At 40.9% G+C, this 21,673-nt stretch overlaps 1 protein-coding gene and 1 long non-coding RNA gene across 5 annotated transcripts in view; both read right to left on the bottom strand.

The window, feature by feature from the left end:
* Positions 1-21,673, bottom strand: part of rce1a (Ras converting CAAX endopeptidase 1a) — a 146,307-nt gene that overhangs the window by 63,476 nt on the left and 61,158 nt on the right. The gene's annotated exons all lie outside the window — the stretch shown is intronic.
* On the bottom strand, positions 1,470-2,137 carry LOC118562254. The gene is made up of 2 exons (XR_004930541.1): positions 2,086-2,137; positions 1,470-1,591 (listed from the first exon to the last, which is right to left on the bottom strand). It is a non-coding gene; the product is annotated as an uncharacterized LOC118562254 (long non-coding RNA).

Here is a 21,673-nt window from a genome sequence, read left to right as displayed (position 1 = left end):
TCCAAGAGGCTATGCAGAGAAATGGGCCTCTCGGATGCAGGAAGCATACAGACTCGCCTCAGAGAACAGTCAACAATCCAGCTCTCGGGGAAAGAGATACTACGACCAACATTTGAAGGGTGTTGTCCTTGAGCAGGGTGACCGCGTCTTGGTGCGGAACATGAGGGAAAGAGGGGGCCCTGGAAAGCTAAAGCCGTACTGGGAAGACACAGTTCATGTTGTGAGGGAGAGGATCGCAGATGGGCCGGTGTATAAAGTGTCTCCAGAAACAGGTGGAGGTCGAGTACGAACTTTACACCGCAACCTGCTTCACTTGGTCAACGACTTACCTGTGGATTTACCCCAGTCATCACAGAGATCACCTGTCAGAGAAGGAGGCTCACCGAGACACCTACCTGCTCTATCAACAGACCAGCCACGACAGAGAGCAAGAAACAGCTCTTCACGCCACACAGAGAGACAGAGTGAGTGGCGCCCGAGTAGTGACTCCTCCGACAATGAGGATGAGCCTCGATACTGGTTGAGGATACCATCAAGAATGGAGTCTGAGAACAACCAAACCCAGCCTCTCCAGGAAGAATTCCAGAGGACCTACAGTCCAGTAATCTCCCCTCAGAGACTCAATGTACCTGAGCAAATCTGCCTGAAAGGGAAGACCAGTGGACTGACAGTGTACTTCCAAGGACAGAGAGCATGCCTGTAGTAGAAAGCAGACAAAGTGAACATAGAGCACTCCAAGAGGAATACCTACCCGTCAATCCAATGCCTGCAGTAGATGGACAGGAAGATGCCATGCAGGAGAGGCCAGTAACCCCTGAAGCAGTCAGTGAACAGTCCAACAATGAACAGTCCAGCCCACTACAGATGCGGAGGTCAACACGTGAAAGGAGGCCTGCCCAGATGTTCACGTACAGCTCCTTAGGACAGCCCTCTTCCCAACCCCCAGCCAGTTGCAATACAGTAGGGGCCTATGGGACGCCGTCAATGTCACCATGGGGAGTGCATACATACCCCAGTTACTTCCAGACACCACTTCCATACCTTATTCCCATTCATAGTATACCTTATATGTGTCTGGTGTACTGATTGGCCCGCATACATACACTCACACACATGCACACACACACACCTACATACTTACCTGGGACTGGCCTGCAGGGTTGAGCAACAGACAGATACACATACATACACGCACGCGCACACACACATGCTCAAACACACACATACTTACCTTTAGTCACACAGAGATTCTCACTAGTGATTCTTAGGTTTAGTTGCTGATAGTAGCAAGTGTCAGGAGCCACTTGTGAAGTTGGGGAGCGTGTGGCGCACCCAAAACAGGTGACCACATTGGTCATATGTTTATTAGTAAATGAATATGATCTCTATGTACATATATATATATATATATATATATATATATATATATATATATATATATATATATATATATATATTTACACTGTCGCTTTAAGGAATGGCACAAGCAGTTGCGTTCCGGTTGCTATGGGAACGGACCTCCGCTCGCTCTCAGATCCAATTTGGGAGAAAACATGGAAAGCTGCTGTGTCTAAATCTCCTTTCATTTCACCTGTCTTTCAGGTCAGTAATGGGTAAACTGTCCATCTTTACATGTCTGTTTGATAACTGATTGTAGTGTTGTTTATAATCTAACAATAAGAGTATAAATAGAAAGTTTGCCGTTGATCGAGGCAGTTAGCTGAGGTAGGCTACTGTAAACCGTTAGCCAGTAGAATAACGGTTTAACTGAAATAACGGTTTAACTGGAATAACGGTACTGCAGTCGGTTAACTGCCGTCTCTTGGTTCATTTTCAGGTAACATAGCATGTTGAGCTCCGACATTCTGCTTGTTAGAAGTGGTTTTGTATGAATTGTTATGTATGCATTGCTATTTACTATTGTATATTTGTGTATTGTGTGCTTTGTGTGTTGTGCACCACACTGGAGCTTGAGCGAGACAGTTGATGCACAGGTGTTTTGTGGTTTATTCTGAATAAATAACTCAGATCCAATTTGGGAGAAAACATGGAAAGCTGCTGTGTCTAAATCTCCTTTCATTTCACCTGTCTTTCAGGATATTTAAATTTGTTATTACAGTCCCATATTTGGGACCTGTAACAAATTTTGGGGGCTCGAGTCCGGGATTGGCGCCACCGCTGACAGCTGTTGGAGGACGCCAGTCCAGTGATCCATGAACCTGTGGACCAGACGGTGACGTGTCATCAGAGTGAAGAGGTTCTGTCCGAATCCGTCTGACTGCTGCCAGAGCGAGGGAGTTCGAGGACCACAGACATCTGACAACCGTCCACCATGAGCCACGAGAGAAAGAAGCTGGTGTGGTCCATCAAGAAGGGACTGTTCCATCTGTCTGTTGATGAACTGTTCCAGCTTGCAACTGACATCACGCCAACACCCGACCAGGACCCAGCTAAGTTGCACCAACATGATGACGAGAGTGGTATTGAGTATTTGTGCTCATACATGGACAGTGTAGCTTTACTGGAATTGGAGGATGAGGGCATGTCGCAGTTACTTTTCACTGCGTGAGCAACTGTTTGTTGCTCCAGATTCTCTCGCTTTTATCTTTAATCTCTTTGCTGTAACATCTGTTTCTAACACATAAGCACTTTTAAAACATTTTCTGTTGCTGCACATCACGCTTGGGAACTCCTCGTGTTTCACGGTTTGCTCTCTTGGCGTGGTAGAAGGGCGCTAGCCTAGCTTTAGCCTAGCCTAGCTTTAGCTCCACAATGGCTTCCTCTCCTACTATTACTTCAGCTTCTCCGTCTCTGACTAAGTCTCCCCTTATCTCCTGCTCTCTGTGTCAGATGTTTAGCTATTCCTCTGCCTCCTTTAGTGATAATGGTACTTGTAATAAATGTAGTGTTTTTGTAGCTTTGGAGGCGAGGGTGTCAGAATTAGAGTCCCGGCTCCGTGCTATGGAAAGACCAGCTGATAGCCGCCCCTCTGCTAGCGCGGAGCCACATAGACCTAGCTTTAGTTCACTTAGTGGTCCTCCAGAAGCACCCGAGCAGCCGGGTAAGCAGGCCGGCTGGGTGACAGTTCGTAGGAAGCATAGCTCTAGATTTCAGCCCCCAGTTCACCACCGACCCGTCTGCGTTTCAAACAAATTTTCCCCACTCAGCGACACACCCGCTGAGAAGCCGATCCTGGTTATTGGGAGCTCAATAGTCAGAAACGTGGCACTAGAGACACCAGGGACCATAGTTAAATGCCTGCCAGGGGCCAGAACGGGCGACATAGAATCTTATCTAAAACTGCTGGCTAAGGATAAGCGTAAATACAGTAAGATTGTTATTCACGCTGGCGGTAATGACACCCGATCACGCCGATCGGAGGTCACTAAAGTTGGTGTTGCTTCGGTGTGTGAGTTTGCTAAAGCAATGTCGGACTCCGTAATTTTCTCTGGTCCCCTGCCTGATTTGACCAGTGATGACATGTTTAGCCGCATGTCATCATTCAACCGCTGGTTGTCTAGGTGGTGTCCTGAAAACGACGTGGGCTACATTGATAACTGGAGAACTTTCTGGGGAAAACCTGGTCTGATCCGGAGAGACGGCATCCATCCTACTTTGGATGGTGCAGCTCTTCTTTCTAGAAATCTGGCCGGATTTATTAGTCCTCCTAAATGCTGACAATCCAGGGTCCAGACCAGGAAGCAGAGCCGTAGTTTAACACACCTCTCTGCAGCTTCTGTACTGTTACCCATCCATTATCCTATTGAGACGGTGTCTTTCCCACGGCCAAAACTTAACAGATCAAAAACTTATCTAAAAGGAACAAATCATAAAAACCTAATAAAAATCAATACGGTTCACCTTGAACCTAAAAATAAAACAATTAAATGTGGTCTATTAAATATAAGGTCTCTCCCTCCAAAGACTTTGTTAGTTAACGAATTGATTTCTGATAAACAGATTGATTTGTTTTGTCTCACAGAAACCTGGCTACAAGAGGACTACGTTAGTATAAATGAGTCAACTCCCTCCAATTATTCAAATTTCCTCATTCCCAGATCTGTGGGAAGAGGAGGAGGAGTGGCAACCATCTTTCAGTCTGATTTATTAATTAGTCCCAGGCCAATTAATAACTACAGTTCTTTTGAACATTTAACCCTCAGTTTCCCTCATCCAAACTGCAAAGCAATAAAACCTCTTCTGTTTGTTGTTTTGTATCGTCCACCAGGCCCTTACACTCAGTTTTTGGATGAGTTGTCAGATTTCTTATCTGATTTGGTGTTAAATACTGATAAGGCTATTATAGTGGGTGATTTTAACATCCATGTTGACACAGAATGTGATAACCTTAGTGTAGCCTTTAAAACTATCCTAGATTCAATTGGTTTTGCTCAAAATGTGCATAAACCGACGCACTCTTGGCTCCATACTTTAGACCTTGTGCTGACATATGGCATTGATTGTGAAGAATTAACAGTATTTCCTCACAACCCTGTCGTATCTGATCATTTTTTAATAACATTTGAGTTTAATCTAACTGAGTTCTCCACCCCCAAAAGAGGGTTCCATTATAGTAGATCTTTATCGGATAATGCTGTATCAAAACTTAAAGAGTCTGTCCCCTTTTTAATATCCTCCGTATTGCAGAAATGCCCTGTAGATGGCAGCAATGTTGTTTCTTCCAATTCACAAATAGATGTCTTTGTAAACGGTATGACTTCGTCATTGCGTTCTGCATTAGACAATGTAGCTCCCTTGAAAAAGAAGGTGATTATTCACAGGAAGCTGGCTCCTTGGTTTAATTCAGAGCTGCGTTCCTTGAAGCACAATGTTAGGAAATTGGAGAGAAAATGGCGCTCTACACACCAAGAGGAATCCTACTTAATCTGGAAGAACAATCTATTGTTGTATAACAAGACCCTTCGCAGAGTTAGAGCAGCATATTTTTCATCATTAATTGAGGAGAATAAGAATAATCCTAGATTTCTCTTCAGTACAGTTGCCAAACTTACCCAGAGCCACAGCTCTGTTGATCCATCCATTCCCTTAGCTCTTAGCAGTAATGATTTTATGGGATTCTTCATAAATAAAATTGATTCCATTAAAAATAAAATAATTGGCATCCTCCCAAACATGATTACCTCATCCTCAGTAAGTGAGGCAGCATTGGAGGAATCCTTAGAACCTGCGCAGTGTCTGAACTGTTTAAAAGCAGTAGAGCTTTCTGAGCTATCTAAAATTTTAGCTTCATCTAAACCTTCTACCTGTATGTTAGACCCAATCCCAACCAAGTTGTTTAAGGAGGTATTCCCTCTGATCAGTGGTCCTATTTTAGACATGATTAATCTATCCTTGGTAAATGGATATGTACCACAGGCTTTTAAAGTAGCTGTTATTAAACCTTTACTTAAGAAACCATCTCTTGATCAAGATGAGTTAGTAAATTACAGACCTATATCTAATCTTCTTTTCTTATCTAAAATTCTTGAGAAAGTAGTTGCTAATCAACTATGTGAACATTTACAAAGTAATGACCTACTTGAGGAGTTTCAGTCAGGCTTCAGAGCTCATCATAGCACTGAAACAGCTCTGGTGAAGGTCACCAATGATATTCTCATGGCCTCAGATAATGGACTTGTGTCTATACTTGTCCTGTTAGATCTCAGTGCTGCATTTGATACAGTTGATCACAATATTCTCCTACAAAGACTTGAGCATACTGTAGGGATTAATGGAAAAGCATTAGGCTGGTTTAAATCTTATCTGTCGGACAGATTCCAGTTTGTTCATGTTAATAATAAATCTTCCTCAAACTCTAGGGTCACTTGTGGAGTACCACAGGGTTCAGTCCTTGGACCAATTCTATTTACTATATATATGCTTCCGATTGGCAAAATTATCAGACAGCATGGGATTAATTTCCACTGTTATGTTGATGACACTCAGCTATATTTATCCATAAATCCTGATGAATCCAATCAGTTACTTCGACTGCAGTCATGTCTTGATGACATCAAAAGCTGGATGACTTTAAATTTCCTGCATTTAAATTCTGACAAGACAGAAGTTGTAATCTTTGGGCCAGAGTCTTCAAAAAATAAAGTTCTTAATCAATCCCTTAATCTGGATGGCATTAACTTGGCCTCTAGTAATAAAGTTAAAAATCTTGGTGTTGTTTTCGACCAAGACATGTCATTTAAATCTCATATTAAACAGGTTTCCAGAGTTTCCTTTTTTCACCTCCGGAATATCGCCAAAATTAGAAACATTCTGTCCAGGAGTGATGCTGAAAAACTAGTCCATGCATTTGTTACTTCAAGGCTGGACTATTGTAATTCTTTACTATCAGGAAGTCCACAAAATGCAGTTCGAAGTCTTCAGCTGATTCAAAATGCTGCGGCAAGAGTTCTGATGAAAATCCAACAAGAGGGATCATATTTCTCCTGTTTTAGCTTCCCTTCATTGGCTTCCTGTTAAATCAAGAATAGAATTTAAAATTCTCCTTCTAACGTATAAAGCCCTTAATAATCAAGCTCCATCATATATCAGAGCTCTGATTACCCCGTATGTTCCTAACAGAGCACTTCGCTCTCAGACTGCAGGTCTGCTGGTGGTTCCTAGAGTCTCTAAAAGTAGAATGGGAGGCAGATCCTTTAGCTATCAGGCTCCTCTCCTGTGGAACCAACTCCCAGTTTTGGTCCGTGAGTCAGACACCCTATCTATTTTTAAGACTAATGTTAAAACTTTCCTTTTTGACAAAGCTTATAGTTAGAGTGGCTCATACCCTGAGCTATCTCTATAGTTGTGCTGTGATAGGCCTAGGCTGCTGGAGGACATCAGGGTCTAATTTTCTCACTCTACTGATTTCTACTGTTCTTCAGTCTACTGTTCTCCAGTTTTGCATTGTATTACATTGAAATGACTGTCGTCATTTCAGCTTTTAACTTTTGCTCTCTCTCTTTTTCTTCATAGTAGGTACACCTGGTCTGGCGTTCTGTTAACTGTGACATCATCCAGAGAAGACGGCTCACCTGCTACTTCCATCTAATGTAGAACAGATTACTAGATCAATGTGTGCTTCTGTGCTTTTTTGTTTCTCTTGTTGTGTCTCTGTTCTGTCTTCTGTAACCCCCAGTCGGTCGAGGCAGATGACCGTTCATACTGAGCCCGGTTCTGCCGGAGGTTTTTCCTTCCCGTTAATGGGTGGTTTTTCTTCCCACTGTCGCTTCATGCTTGCTCAGTATGAGGGATTGCAGCAAGGCCATGTACAATGCAGATGACTCTTCCCCAGGAGTGAATGCTGCTTGTCGGGACTTTGATGCAATCAACTGGTTTCCTTATATAGGACATTTTTGACCAATCTGTATAATCTGACCCAATCTGTATAATATGATTGAACTTGACTTTGTAAAGTGCCTTGAGATGACATGTTTCATGATTTGGCGCTATATAAATAAAATTGAATTGAATTGAACTTCTGCTAAAAGACCAGGTTGACAAAATGATTAACAGCCATAGTCAGAGTGTGGGTCGTGGGGGTAGTGGAGATTCTAATGTGTCTGATATGAAGGTGGTATCTGATGTGAAAGTATCACCGGTGACATCTGAGGTTGCACGCATGAACACCCAGGGTACCAGTATACACACTGCGACAACAGATTTAGCTTCTCAGACCAAAGATCTTGAAACACAGATTAGTAAATTGTTCGCTGTGTACAATGAACTCAAGCTAAAACAGAGTAGTGCTCCACCCACCACGCACATGGTAGACAATCCACCCACTGCTCGTGACAGTAGCCAGTTTCGCACCCCACATGACACACTGCAACTGCACTCAAACACCTCACACACCACCTATAGCACAGAAAGCATGATTGCCCTTAAAGACCTTCCCCTCCTACAAAGGAAAGAGTTCAAGATACATGGTGGGCAAATTGGCGATAACACTTCAGAGATCAGTTACAACAACATCACTAGGCAGATTGATGAAGGCCTCAGAGAAAATCACACTGAAGGTGAGATCACCCGCGCTGTGCTACGTGTCATAAAGCCTGGCAACTTCAAAGACATGCTTGCTAGTAAAGAGGACCTGACGGTAGGTGAACTTAAGAGCTTCCTTCAGTCACACCTAGGAGAGAAAAGCAGCACTGAGCTCTTCCAGGAACTCATGACGGCCAAGCAGCACAATTGCCTTTGACTGTTCTAGTTAAACTGTTTTACTGTTTTTAATGTTCTTCTTTGTTTCTACATTCTATCTCTACTTGCTTTTATTCTATTTTCTAGCTACATTTTATTCCTACTTGTGTTTATTTTGCTATATTTTAATCATGTAAAGCACTTTGTATTGCCTCTGTACTGAATTGTGCTATATAAATAAATTTCCATTGCCTTGCCTTGCATCTGTGACCAAGACAGCAAGTGTTTGTGATGTATCAAGAGCTACGGTGTCCAGGGTAATGTCAGCATATCACCAAGAAGGATGAACCACATCCAACAGGATTAACTGTGGACGCACGAGGAAGCTGTCTGTAAGGGATGTTCGGGTGCTAACCCGGATTCTATCCAAAAAACATAAAACCACATAACTCTACTTATAACTAACTTTCTGAAATATAAACTAAAGGTCACCAATCAGTTCTAAAACATCTTTAGATGAACTCTTGTTGAGCCCTGGAGTATGGAGGACCAAGTCTTCCATATGTAAAAATAAATACAGAAATAAATAAATAATTTAATGTTTTCTTAAAACTTCGAACCACATCCAACAGGATTAACTGTAGACGCACGAGGAAGCTGTCTGAAAGGGATGTTCGGGTGCTAACCCGGATTCTATCCAAAAAACATAAAATCACATAACTCTACTTATAACTAACTTTCTGAAATATAAACTAAAGGTCACCAATCAGTTCTAAAACATCTTTAGATGAACTCTTGTTGAGCCCTGGAGTATGGAGGACCAAGTCTTCCATATGTAAAAATAAATACAGAAATAAATAAATAATTTAATGTTTTCTTAAAACTTCGAACCACATCCAACAGGATTAACTGTAGACGCACGAGGAAGCTGTCTGAAAGGGATGTTCGGGTGCTAACCCGGATTGTATCCAAAAAACATAAAACCACATAACTCTACCTATATGGAGGACCAAGTCTTCCATATTTAAAAATAAATACAGAAATAAATAAATAATTTAATGTTTTTTTAAAACTTCTGAATACAAAATAAATTAAATAAATTAAACAAATTCATTTATCATCATTCATTTATATCAATTGTTCAAGTTATTTAATTGTTACCTGTAAAAAAAATGAAAAAAAAAATGTGAGGGCCCCCCCCCCCATTACACTAGAGGGCCCAAGCGGCCCCTTAGTACGCCTTTGGCTTTGACCGGCCCTGGCTGGCTCTCTGCTGCATGGAAAAATCCCAACAACTACAGCTCAATTTGGGGAGGGTTTGGGGTTTTTGCCGGTCTGAGGTGATTTGCGAAAAATCTATAAATCGTACACCAATGAGGGTTACAGTTCCTGAATCCAGACAGAAATACCTACGTTTTGATGTATAATTTGTGCATGTAGAGCGAAAATTGAGCGAGTAGGCTAAAGTTGTTTGTTGTTTTTTAGACAATTTTGTCACCAGGGTAGGTGAAAATGGCGTGATGAAAAAAATCTATAAATCCTACAACAATGAGGTTTACATTTTCTGAATCCAGACAAAAAGACCTACGTTTTGATGTATAATTTGTCTACGTAGAGTGAAAATTGAGCGAGTAGGCTGAAGTTGTTCGGTCTTTTTCGCTTAAGTTTCACTTTGGGGTTGTTGCCGGTCTGAGGTGATTTGCAAGAAATCTAAAAGACCTACACCAATGAGAGTTACATTTCCTGAATCCAGACAGAAATACCTACGTGTTGATGTATAATTTGTGCACGTAGAGTGAAAATTGAGCGAGTAGTTAGGTGTTTTTTGGAGAATTTTGTCACCATGGTAACTGAAAATGGCGTGATGAGAAAACGATAAAAGATATGCACATTCCGTTTTCACTTCTGAATAGTTCAAAGATATATCTACAAACTGGAAGTTAAACGATGTTCGTAGGTGAAAGCATGACGACACAGTAGAGGGTTGAAAATGACAATTTTTTCTGTGTTTTTTTGCGAATTTTGTTCCAACTGTAAGTTGAAATGGCGTCAAGTACAAAAAGCCCTGATCGCGGCGTCGAGACGAACGTTTCGATATATAGTATGTGGGGGTAAACCCTACGGTTCGGGCTGTATTAACGGTGACGGAAGATTAATAAACAATAACTAGAATCGTTCAACTTCTGAAGTTGAAGAAGGCGCCCGCCTGGTGGTGGGCGTGACCGTCAAAGGCAAAGCTTCCGAGTTCCTTGGTCGTAGTCTCTCATCGCTTGGGGATTTTAAATCAAACCTTCTGAGTGAAAAGGATTTGTCTTCATCAAAACCTGCCGACCGGGAAAACTTTGCGTCTGCAGTGCTGCAAACTGCGTATTTCGATCTGAGACGCAGCTAATGAGCTAATGGGCGACAGCCGACAGTCAACGTTTCCCATTCATTTGTTACGGTAGTCCTAAACCACTACTGACATAATACACTTTTTGGCCACAAGCGTCATTTTGGGGGCGTTGTTTCCACCTCTTCTTTTAGAGCCGTTTCTAATAGAAAGAAGAAAAGGCAAAAACGGTCCAAACAAAAGGTTGTAACATTTACATTTGTAACCTCTGCCTTACATAAACACTAGAATTAAATCTTAATAAATAAAAGTATAGACAATTATTTCAGTAACTCAATTCAGTAAGTGAAATACAATATATACAGGGGTTGGACAATGAAACTGAAACACCTCTCATTTTAGTGTGGGAGGTTTCATGGCTAAATTGGACCAGCCTGGTGGCCAATCATCATTAATTGCACATTGAGCCAATAAGAGCAGAGTGTGAAGGTCCAATTAGCAGGGTAAGAGCACAGTTTTGCTCAAAATATTGCAATGCACACAACATTATGGGTGACATGGGTGAGTTCAAAGGAGGACAAATTGTTGGTGCACATCTTGCTGGATGTGTCAAAACTTTCTTCAATTGAATAAAAACAAAACTGAAGTAATAATATTTGGACCAATAGAGGAGAGATCAAAAGTTAGCACACAGCTTCAGTCGCTTCAGCTAGAAACCACTGATCAGGCCCGAAATCTGGTTGTAGTGATGGACTTAGACCTGAACCTCCAAAAGCATTTACAGACAGTGACAAGGTCGGCTTTCTATCACCTGAAGAATATTTCCAGGATTAAAGTACTGGTGTCTCAGCAGGATCTGGAGAAGATTACATTAGTAGATTACTGCAACGGTGTTTTCACAGGTCTGCCTAAAAAGTGGACCATACAGCTGCAGCGGATCCAGAACGCTGCTGCACGCGTCCTCAGACTAAGAAAGTAGAGCACATAACCCCAGTTCTAAAGTCCTTACACTGGCTCCCTGTATCTCAGAGAATAGACTTTAAAATACTTCTGTTAGTTTATAAATCCCTAAATGGCTTAGCACCTAAATACATTACCGACTTGTTATCAGTGTATCAACTTTCCAGACCACTAAGGTCTTCTGGCTCCAGCCTGCTCTGCATACCTAGAACCAGAACTAAACAAGGAGAAGCAGCATTTAGTTCCTATGCTCCGCTTATCTGGAACAAACTTCCAGAAAACTGTAAAAGTGCAGAAAGCCTAAGTTCTTTTAAATCAAGATTAAAAACACATTTGTTTAAAATTGCCTTTGACTGTTCTAGTTAAACTGTTTTACTGTTTTTAATGTTCTTCTTTGTTTCTACATTCTATCTCTACTTGCTTTTATTCTATTTTCTATCTCCATTTTATTCCTACTTGCGTTTATTTTGCTATATTTTAATCATGTAAAGCACTTTGCATTGTCTCTGTACTGAATTGTGCTATATAAATAAATTTCCCTTGCCTTGCATCTGTGACCAAGACAGCAAGTGTTTGTGATGTATTAAGAGCCACGGGGTCCAGGGTAATGTCAGCATACCACCAAGAAGGACGAACCACATCAGACAGGATCAACTGTGGACACACGAGGAAGCTGTCTGGAAGAGATGTTCGGGGGCTAACCCGGATTGTATCCAAAAAACATAAAACCACGGCTCCCCAAGTCACAGCAGAATTAAATTTGCACCTCAACTCTCCTGTTTCCACCAAAACTGTCCATCGGGAGCTCCACAGGGTCAATATACACAGCCGGGCTGCTATAGCCAAACCTTTGGTTACTCGTGCCAATGTCAAACATCAGTTTCAATGGTGCAAATCTTGGGCTGTGGACAATGTGAAACATGTATAGTTATCTGATGAGTCCACCTTTACTGTTTTCCCCACATCCGGGAGAGTTACGGTGTGGAGAAGCCCCAAAGAAGCGTACCACTCAGACTGTTGCATGCCCAGAGCGAAGCAGTGATGGTTTGGGCTGCCATATCATGGCATTCCCTTGGCCCCATACGTGTGCTAGATGGGTGCGTCACTGCGTGGACTTGTTGTTGATTTTTATGATAAAAAGATTTCCCTTTTACACAACATTATGAATAACCTCAGAGCCAAAGAAACCAGAGTGGTCAACTTCTTTAGTGCTTTGTGCATGTTTGTGCCGTTAAAATTAACGTTTGTGCTACTTTGGTTTCGGAGATATTATGAATTTTAATTTCAGCCGATGACGTCATCCCAGACCGCCGCTTCAAAATAAAGTGCTACGTTTTTCTTTCTTTGCTGGTGCTGAGCTGGATCCAAAGCAAACCACTGTGGGCTACTTTTTCAGTGCTTTGTTTGTGCAACAACAACCTTGGAATAAAATACAATAAAGTTTTCATTAAGATTTGCAGCCCAATAGTTTTTGGGGAGCGTTAAGTTTTTAATATTTTGTGCTGAGCTCAGTACACAACAAACCAAATTGGTCTATATTTTTAGGCATTTCTAATTCAATCTATATGCTTTATACTTTCAGCTGATAACACAGTCAATATATTCATAGTTGAACAATATTTCCCACTTCATGCATAAAGCCAATAAAAAGTGGAATGGTCCTTCAGCCTCATTAAAGGTTTAGCTTAGGTGGACAAAGGAACGTTTTAGGAGATCGTTTCTTACAGTGTTATACTTTATAGGCTGACCAGTGTGATTTATTTTTTGCAGTTTTTCTGTTATTGATTTTAGTTTGGGTATGTTTTCTGCGTTATATAAGCCTGTATACTTTAATTGCCCTTTTGTTAGGTGCAGACACCCCCAAATCTCCCTATTGTAGAGCAATAAAGGTTTGCTATTCTAATTAATTCAGAGGATTATTAAAACTATGACTACTAAGATCAACTATAACCAAGTTACTGTTTGAAAATGTTATAAACATTATACTCTCGAAGAAGAATAAACCCTTCTGATTAGGAAAAATAGACTTTATGAAAACAGTTGAACATTCTAATAAATGAAATGCCTTTTTTGTAGCTCACTTGACATTGCTATCTAAAGTAAAGTTCTTTAAATGAGGCAAAATAAATCGTAATATTTATTCAGGAATAAAGTACAAAACAATATAACACACATTTTACAATAGCGGCTAAAACATCTTGCATGATAAAAGAAAAATATAAAATTAATAACTGCTTTCTTGAGAAAAGTGTTGAGACCAAACGGTAGATCTGACCACATCTTCTTACACAAATGAGGAACATCATTAAGGACGCCAGCCATCCTGCACAGAGACTGTTCCAGCCTCTCACCTCAGTCAGGAAACTAAAAAAACAAACAAAAACATGTTTCCCCAGAGATCTTTGCCAATAAGCAGGAATATATAAATAATTTTATAAGAATGCTGGGGGGGGGGGGGGGGCGGGGGGGGGGGGGGCTCGGTAGATGACACAACTTCATAGTAATGTTACTGATTTATCAGTAGAAATATATTAAAAAGACTTACGTTTTTTACAGTGTTGGCAATAACATATGATTTACCGTAGCACTTTATTTTGAAGCGGCGGGATGGGATGACGTCATCGGTTGAAATTAAAATTCATAATATCTCCGAAACCAAAGCAGCACAAACGATAATTTTAACGGCACAAACCTGCACAAACGAAGCACTGAAAGAGTAGCCCAGTTTGATCGGATTCGAAGGAAAATGGGGAGATGGTGAACTCTGGATGACCTTAACCCTCCTATCGTCCTCAAATATAGTAACAAATTTGGTCCTTGGGGTCAATTTGACCCCAGGGATATTTACCTCCAGAAAATGATTTACAGAATATTGTTGACCAAGTTTTTGTGACAGGCACTTTGTTTATTTGTTGAATACATAAATAACCCCTTCAAAATCAGTGAGTTGACCTTACCTCTAGCGCCACCATCAGGCCAAACCTTTAAATGAAAATGAGTTTATTTTGATTTTTGTTATACAAATCTTCTCAAATTTACAGGTTTTGAGCACATTCATGACTCTCACCAAATGAACCATATTGATTAATGTTGGTGACTCCCCCTTTCCTCTCATAAACATATTTATTTACTTATTTTTATCTATTTTGTTGTAATATATTTGTTGCTAGTTACTGTAGGATCTTACTCGCCCCTCCTCTTTTGTTATCCGGGCTTGGGACCGGCAGTGGCAGAGTTATAGAGTTTTTTTTTGTTTGTTTTGTTTTTTTATGATTTTTTGGGTTGTTTTTTCTGGGGTTTTTTTTGGTTTTTTTTTTTGGTTTTTTTTCATTTGTGTGACAGAAAATGGATAATGAGAACATGTCATGTAGTAGTTAGAACATGGAACAGTTTTTAGAGAGAAACAATTTGAAAATCCACCCATTTTGAACAGTGTGATAATGTCAGTAGCTAAAACGTGGAACAGTTCATGCCACAGTAGCCAAGCTTTTAGTCTGCACTACTGTACACAGGATGTGCAGAGTGTGTGTGCATGCTCCTTGCAGACATACTTTTCGCATTTTGAACAGGTCATGCTGGTCTTGCAGTCGTTTCGGGTGGGACAGACCTGACACCTGCCACGTTTCTTGCCTGCAGTTTGTGCCACTGGAGGAGTTGGGGTGTTTTTCTCCCTCTGTATGTCCCTCACAATAGCTGCAGCAACTGGTGATGCTCTTGGAAGGCTCTGTCTTCTCTCAATTTGAGGCCTGACCAGTGCATTGCCAAGCTCCTCCAGGAAAAGCCTCCTTCGGCTGAGTTTTTCCCCAGTCACGTGAGCGCCTGGATTATAAAGCAGGGGTAAACGCTGCACCCACTTGTCCCACACATCCCTTACCGCAGCAAGTTTGTCACGTTCTCGATGGCCCTGCCTTGTTTGTTTGTCATCAAAGCGTATGACACGAGACAAAATGTGGAATGCCTTCAGAGACATGGTGGCTGGAAATATTGCCCTTCCAGTCTCAGCATTCCAAAGACTTGCTGTTGCTTCACCTTTTGACTTATAAACTCCTGCCAAAATTAGCAAGCCAATGTAGGCTTCCAAGTCAACTATATCCAAGTCTTTCCAACTGTCCCCATAAACACTCTTTCCCTCTAAATTTGTCATCCCAAGCACAATATTTTTGATTGATGGCGTTATGAAGAGCTCGAATGATGACTTGATGTCATCAACATGGCTGACTGCATATCTGGTGGGTCCTGGAACCATTTTGATTATATTACTTGCGCTATGTCTACCCTGCTGTTTCAGTGGGGAAAGGGACCAAATTATTTTTCCATTTTTGGAAGAAATTGTGTCTGCTGGTGGTTGAGGGACAACAGGAGGGTCAACACTCTCATTCTCATCAGATGAGAATTCCTCAAAATCAGGGTCCTCCTCAACACAATCCTCAGTCTCAGAGACAGTCTCCTCTAAGTCACTTTCACTGTCAAAGAGCAGCTCCAAAACCTCTTTGACAGTAAGCCTTTTTCCAGAAGACATTTTCAAAGAGAGAGTGTGCAGATTGCAGTATACTCAGAGCACAGTGAGGAATGATTTGGATAGAGGACTGTAGTGCAAGCTTATGTTTGCTCCTCCCTGATTTGGCATGAACTACCAATGGCGTTGTAGGAATAACCCGCCCTTCACAAGGCGGGAAAAATCAGTTCTACTTTGGCAGGTGTGAGTTCAGAAGGTCACACAGATCCCCAGATGTCTCAGTTCAAATGTATCAACTAAAATGTATCAACTCTGTGCCTGCAGGTGTGGTCATGTTAGGTCACTGACAAGTTTTAGCAGCTAAAACAGCTTGGGGTCAAATTGACCCCAGAGGACAACCAATGCGTGTAATATGTGTTCAGCACATTCAAAAAATAACATCACAAAAGTTTTATGCTTTACCAGTTGTCCCCATCAAATTAGGAAGTCATGAAATATGAAGCAAAAAAAAAAGTTAACTACTATTTTTTGAATGATAAACATTGAATGGGGTCAAATTGACCCCAAGGACGATAGGAGGGTTAACAAATATTATTTAATATCTTCAAAACCAAAACAGCACAAACGCTAATTTTAACGGCACAAACCTGCACAAACGAAGCACTAACCATTCCGTCTATTTAACTGAGTTTTTTCTGTGGGTGGGGTGTCAGCTTCACGCGGCTCTTTACCTGCAGCGGAGGAGAGATCGCGCTGCTGTTAGGCTTTTACATGTAGCATATAGCTCAGTGGCGTGCAGCCTAGCCACAGCATTTCTACCATAATATAAAACCGACATTAAATAAACGACTCACCATCAGGTAGTTGCAAGGAAAACACCCAATGGAACCCTTCGTCTGGGTTAATTGGACTTGATTCAGCAATATCCTTCAGTAATTTAGGAAAAACGGCAGCACAGCACTGCAAGCAATAGCAGCCACAAGATGGAGGAGTTCACCTCTGACCCGGAACTCAAAGAGTACTGCTTGTTGTCTGCTCACACAGCGCCACTCGTGGACAGTTTAGGAACTGCAGGAAGGAAGTACGTCTTTTTCAGTAATCATTGTTGAATGATGATAATGCATTTGGCTGCCGCGTTTGACACCTCTGCTCTATACCATACTAATAAATGATTGTGGTCTAAAACCAGGTGTTTCAGTTTCATTGTCCAACCCCTGTAGATGACTTATTTTCTAGCGATGATTTCTGTCACGAAGACATAATGCAGTGTTGTGCTGGCAGCCATCCCAACTAATAAAAATAAGATTTAAGATTAAAATAGTACATTATAGTAGTAAAATAAATACAATTATTGTGGTTTAAGGACAAGTTTGGCACCTGCATTAAGGTTAATTTCAAAAGGTACTTGTCATTTTCAGACTAAAAAACACTCTAAAAAGATGTTCTAATTCAGTGAATATGACTGGATATTTAAACAGAAAATAATAATGAAATGAATTATTCTTTCAACTAGCAGTTTTTGAGCATGACTAAAATTCGAGGCAGTGAAGGAGGGTAACTGATAAGTGATGGCTGATGGTGGAGAGCTTGCAGGCCTGGCTTCGGTGGAGAAGCAGCAAACAACTGTGTCAGGAAATGTGACTTTCATTTCAATGCAATGCAAAACTGGAGAACAGTAGAAATCAGTAGAGTGAGAAAAACTCTGATGTCCTCCAGTAGCCTAAGCCTGATTGTAGGATGTCCCTGAACTCTTGTTACATTACAAAGTTTACAATAATAAGGAGAGCCAGCGAAATGCTTGAGGCAGGATTTGACAGGAAAAGGAGGAGATTAAGTATTAATATAAAATAAATTAATAAACAATACATAAAATACTTAAAACGTCTAAATACAAACTGTCCCAAAACATGTCAAATAAATTCCTTTATCATCATTCATTTATACCAGTTGTTCAATTTATTTAATTGTTACTTGTAAAAAAAAAAATATTATTGTAAATTAGAAATGTCCCATGCTCCTCAATGCACCATAGCTTTCTGACGCTCGCGAACGCATCACACTGGTCTGAGAACGCAGCGCGGAGTAGAGGCACGTTTCTGCTTAAGACAAAGCTTTGCCGTTTGTAAAACTCATGTCGGCTGGCACGGTTTATTGTTCTGTGTGAATGACAAGAGACCACAACAAATGAGCCTGCTAATGAGCCAACAGCCGACAGGAGAAGGTCTGCATCGATGCAGCATGGAAAATTGGTGTTATTAAAACATGATTAAATACTTCAATGTAGCATGAAAAAATAAAATATGTGAATAAAAAAGTTAAAGGCATGAGGTGAACTGTATTGATTAAAATTGAAAAATCGTTTTTTAAAGCCAAAGGGAAATGAAATATTGGGTGAAAATGTAATTCTCTAAAATTGGCACAGCTTGGATTCGAACTTTCGATCTTCTGCTTTGCAGCCTGACACCTAACCCACTCGACCAAAACAGTGTCGTGCTCAGCCGTGCATTATTATTATTGTATTAACGGTAACTATAATAATAATAATAAAGAAACCCTTATTAGGTGCATAACATAAGGCCTCCGCCATGCATTTTCAATGCATAGGCGGGCGCCTAATAAAGAAACCCTTATTAGGTGCATAACATAAGGCCTCTGCCATGCATTTTCAATGCATAGGCGGGCGCCTAATAAAGAAACCCTTATTAGGTGCATAACATAAGGCCTCTGCCATGCATTTTCAATGCATAAGCGGGCGCCTAAATATTATAGTTATGTAAAAATATATATACAGATGCTTCTAAAAAATATATTAAATCAAATAGGAGTAAGTGATGGACTTTCAGTTTATACAGGAGAGATGATTGTGCAGCTACCATGTTCAGATTCTAGGTCATCCTTAATTAGTTTGCAGTATAATTATTCAGAAAGCAGGCCAGATATTATAATATAAAATTCAACAGACACTATATAGAATAAATATGATGGGTTTAATGATAAATGTTGTAGGGATACCAGCACATATTGGAGTTAATGGGCGACAGTGGAGCAGAGGTAGGGAGTTCGTCCTGCAATTGGCAGGTTGCCGGTTCGATTCCCCGCCCACTCTGACTGTCTCCGCCGTTGTGTCCTTGGGCAAGACACTTCACCTGCATTGCCTGCTGGCGGTCAGAGGGCCCAGTGGCGCCAGTATATGGCAGCCTCACCTCTGTCAGCCTGCCCCAGTGCAGCTGTAGCTACTAACATAGCTCACCACCGTCAGCATGTGAATGTGTGTGTGAATGACTAAACTGTAGTGTGAAGTGCTTTGGAGGTCGTCAAGACTACTTAAAGCGCTATACAAGTACAAGCCATTTAACATTTAAAGGAAAAGAACAAGTAGATAGGACAGGAAAGGAAGCTGTTACAAATTTAACAGTGGATTTAATTACTAATTTTAGTAAATCAGAAGTTAAAATGTTAATTAAACAGAAAATGAAGGATAAATGGCAAAAGGAATGGGAAAAAGAGGACGATGGTTTTATGCTGGTGAAGATTCTCAGTCATCCAGGTCATGGTCATTCCAAAAAAAAGTAAAAAACAAAGCAACTGGACTTGTTTTCCGTAGTTGAAGACGTTTCACTTCCTCTCCCGGAAGCTTTCTCACACACACAGACCAATATCTTCTTTTTGACTCACACCACCCACTGGAGCACAAACTTTCTGTCATCAGAACCTTACAACACCGGGCCCAGCATGTCCCGACTAAAACAGAAGGGAAGCACAAGGAACAGAAACACATCAGAGATGCCCTCCACACCTGTGGGTACCCTAACTGGGCTTTTGTTAAATCAGCAAGAAAATCCAAAAGACCCGCTGCAGAACATAATGGTGAGAAGAGTAAATGCAAAAACATCGTCATCCCATATGTTGCTGGAGTCTCTGAAAAACTCAAGAGGATTTTCTCCAAACACAAAATCACAGTACATTTCAAACCAAACAGGACCCTCGGACAGAGGCTGGTGCATCCCAAGGACAAAAAAACCCAAACCTAAGATGAGCGGAGTGGTGTATGCAGTTCAGTGCAGTGAGGAATGTTCTGATCTTTATATTGGAGAAACCAAACAACCTCTCCACAGACACATGGCTCAACACAGGAGAGTTACCTCCTCGGGACAAGACTCTGCTGTCCACTTACACCTTAAGGACAAAGGACACTCTTTTGAGGACCAAAATGTTCACATTTTAGATAAAGAAGACAGATGGTTTGAAAGGGGTGTAAAGGAAGCCATCTACGTTAAGAGAGAAAGACCAACCTTAAACAGAGGAGGAGGCCTTAGGTTCCAACTCTCAAAATCTTATAACACAGCTATAGGGTTAATTCCGGCCAATCATCACCTTAACTCTCACCCTCATTCGGGTGATCAAAACATTGTTCCTTTAAGACAAGACAACAACAACCCTAATGACTCCTCGTTACAGAGGAGTGGACCAGTTTCGGTCCAATCTGCTGGCTTAATGGCTTTAACGACCGCCCATTACTAAGGGGTGGACCTGTTTCGATTGAATTTGCATGTTATCTATGCCATTGCAAGGCCTTGTTGGGCAATGGTATAAAGCTTGTTACTCATCATTACTCCAGACCTTTTGAATTGAGAAAGCTTTCGGGAGAGGAAGCGAAACGTCTTCAACTATGGAAAACAAGTCCAGTTGTTTTGTTTTTTTTACTTTTTTTGGAATGACAATGGTTTTATAAAATTTAAAAGAAAACTGGGGAAATTAAAAGATTTAATAAAAGAAGAAGATTGCCCCATCCAGTCTCAAAAAGTGGGAGACGGTGAGGTTGAGAAAATGGAGGAAATTTGAAATATTTTAGCGCCGGTGGTAGAGCTAGTCGAGGAGGAAGAGGAGCAGCTGTTAAGTAGGTTGCAGCAAGATCTGATCTCTGGGCCAGTTGCACGATGGACCCGTTCATAAGTATGGCTTTACATTATAGCAATGACAAATGGAAACTGCAGAGTGCTCAAGACGGCATATTTTCCAGCAGATACCGCTGAGATTGTCAGACAAGGTTTAACTACAATGACGTTTGCATGGGACATCAAGGATAAGACACATGCCGCTAATACTACTGACATCGACGCAAAAATAGTTAAAGCTGCCGAGCTCAAAACACACGAGTGTATTGTTTTGGGCACAGGCTGCACTTGGCCATTGGTAAATGTGCACATTTTAACAGAATTCTTTGTATAATGTTGATTGCAATATTGATTATAGGCCATATCGTCCAGCACTAATTCGGTACCCATGCATAGTTATAACAACTAAATCTTAATCTCTGTTCTGTTCAACACATCAATCCCTCATATTTAAAAAGGATAAAAGAAAAAATATACAATCATTAGGCAGTTGTCTGACTGTATGTCTGTTTTAAAACTCATGTTATTGACAGTGAGAACTCATAATGATTTGTACAATAAATATTAAATAAAAAAGAGTAGCTGTAGTTCCATTTCTAATTTCTCCAGAATTAGTGTTGCACATCCATTTTGATGTGCCCGTAAAACACACCTGAGCTCCTCGTCATCTGTTTCAATATGATTAAGGTGTCATGTTTGGGTGGTTGAGGTTGGACCCAAACGCAGAGAGACCAAGTCAGGGAGCGTTTAAAAATGAGGTTAATGAAAGAAATCCAAAAACTTACAAAAAACACTGGATAACTCAGGAGCAAAAAACCCATAACGTAGACCTGGGGAGCGGGGACGAGGCAAGGTGACACGAAGCAAGATGAGCAGCAAAGGTAGTCTAGTGAA

This window comes from Fundulus heteroclitus, unplaced genomic scaffold, assembly GCF_011125445.2.
Source record: "Fundulus heteroclitus isolate FHET01 unplaced genomic scaffold, MU-UCD_Fhet_4.1 scaffold_84, whole genome shotgun sequence".
Taxonomy (NCBI): Eukaryota; Metazoa; Chordata; class Actinopteri; order Cyprinodontiformes; family Fundulidae; genus Fundulus; species Fundulus heteroclitus.
This window is presented reverse-complemented; position numbering and strand designations above follow the sequence as displayed.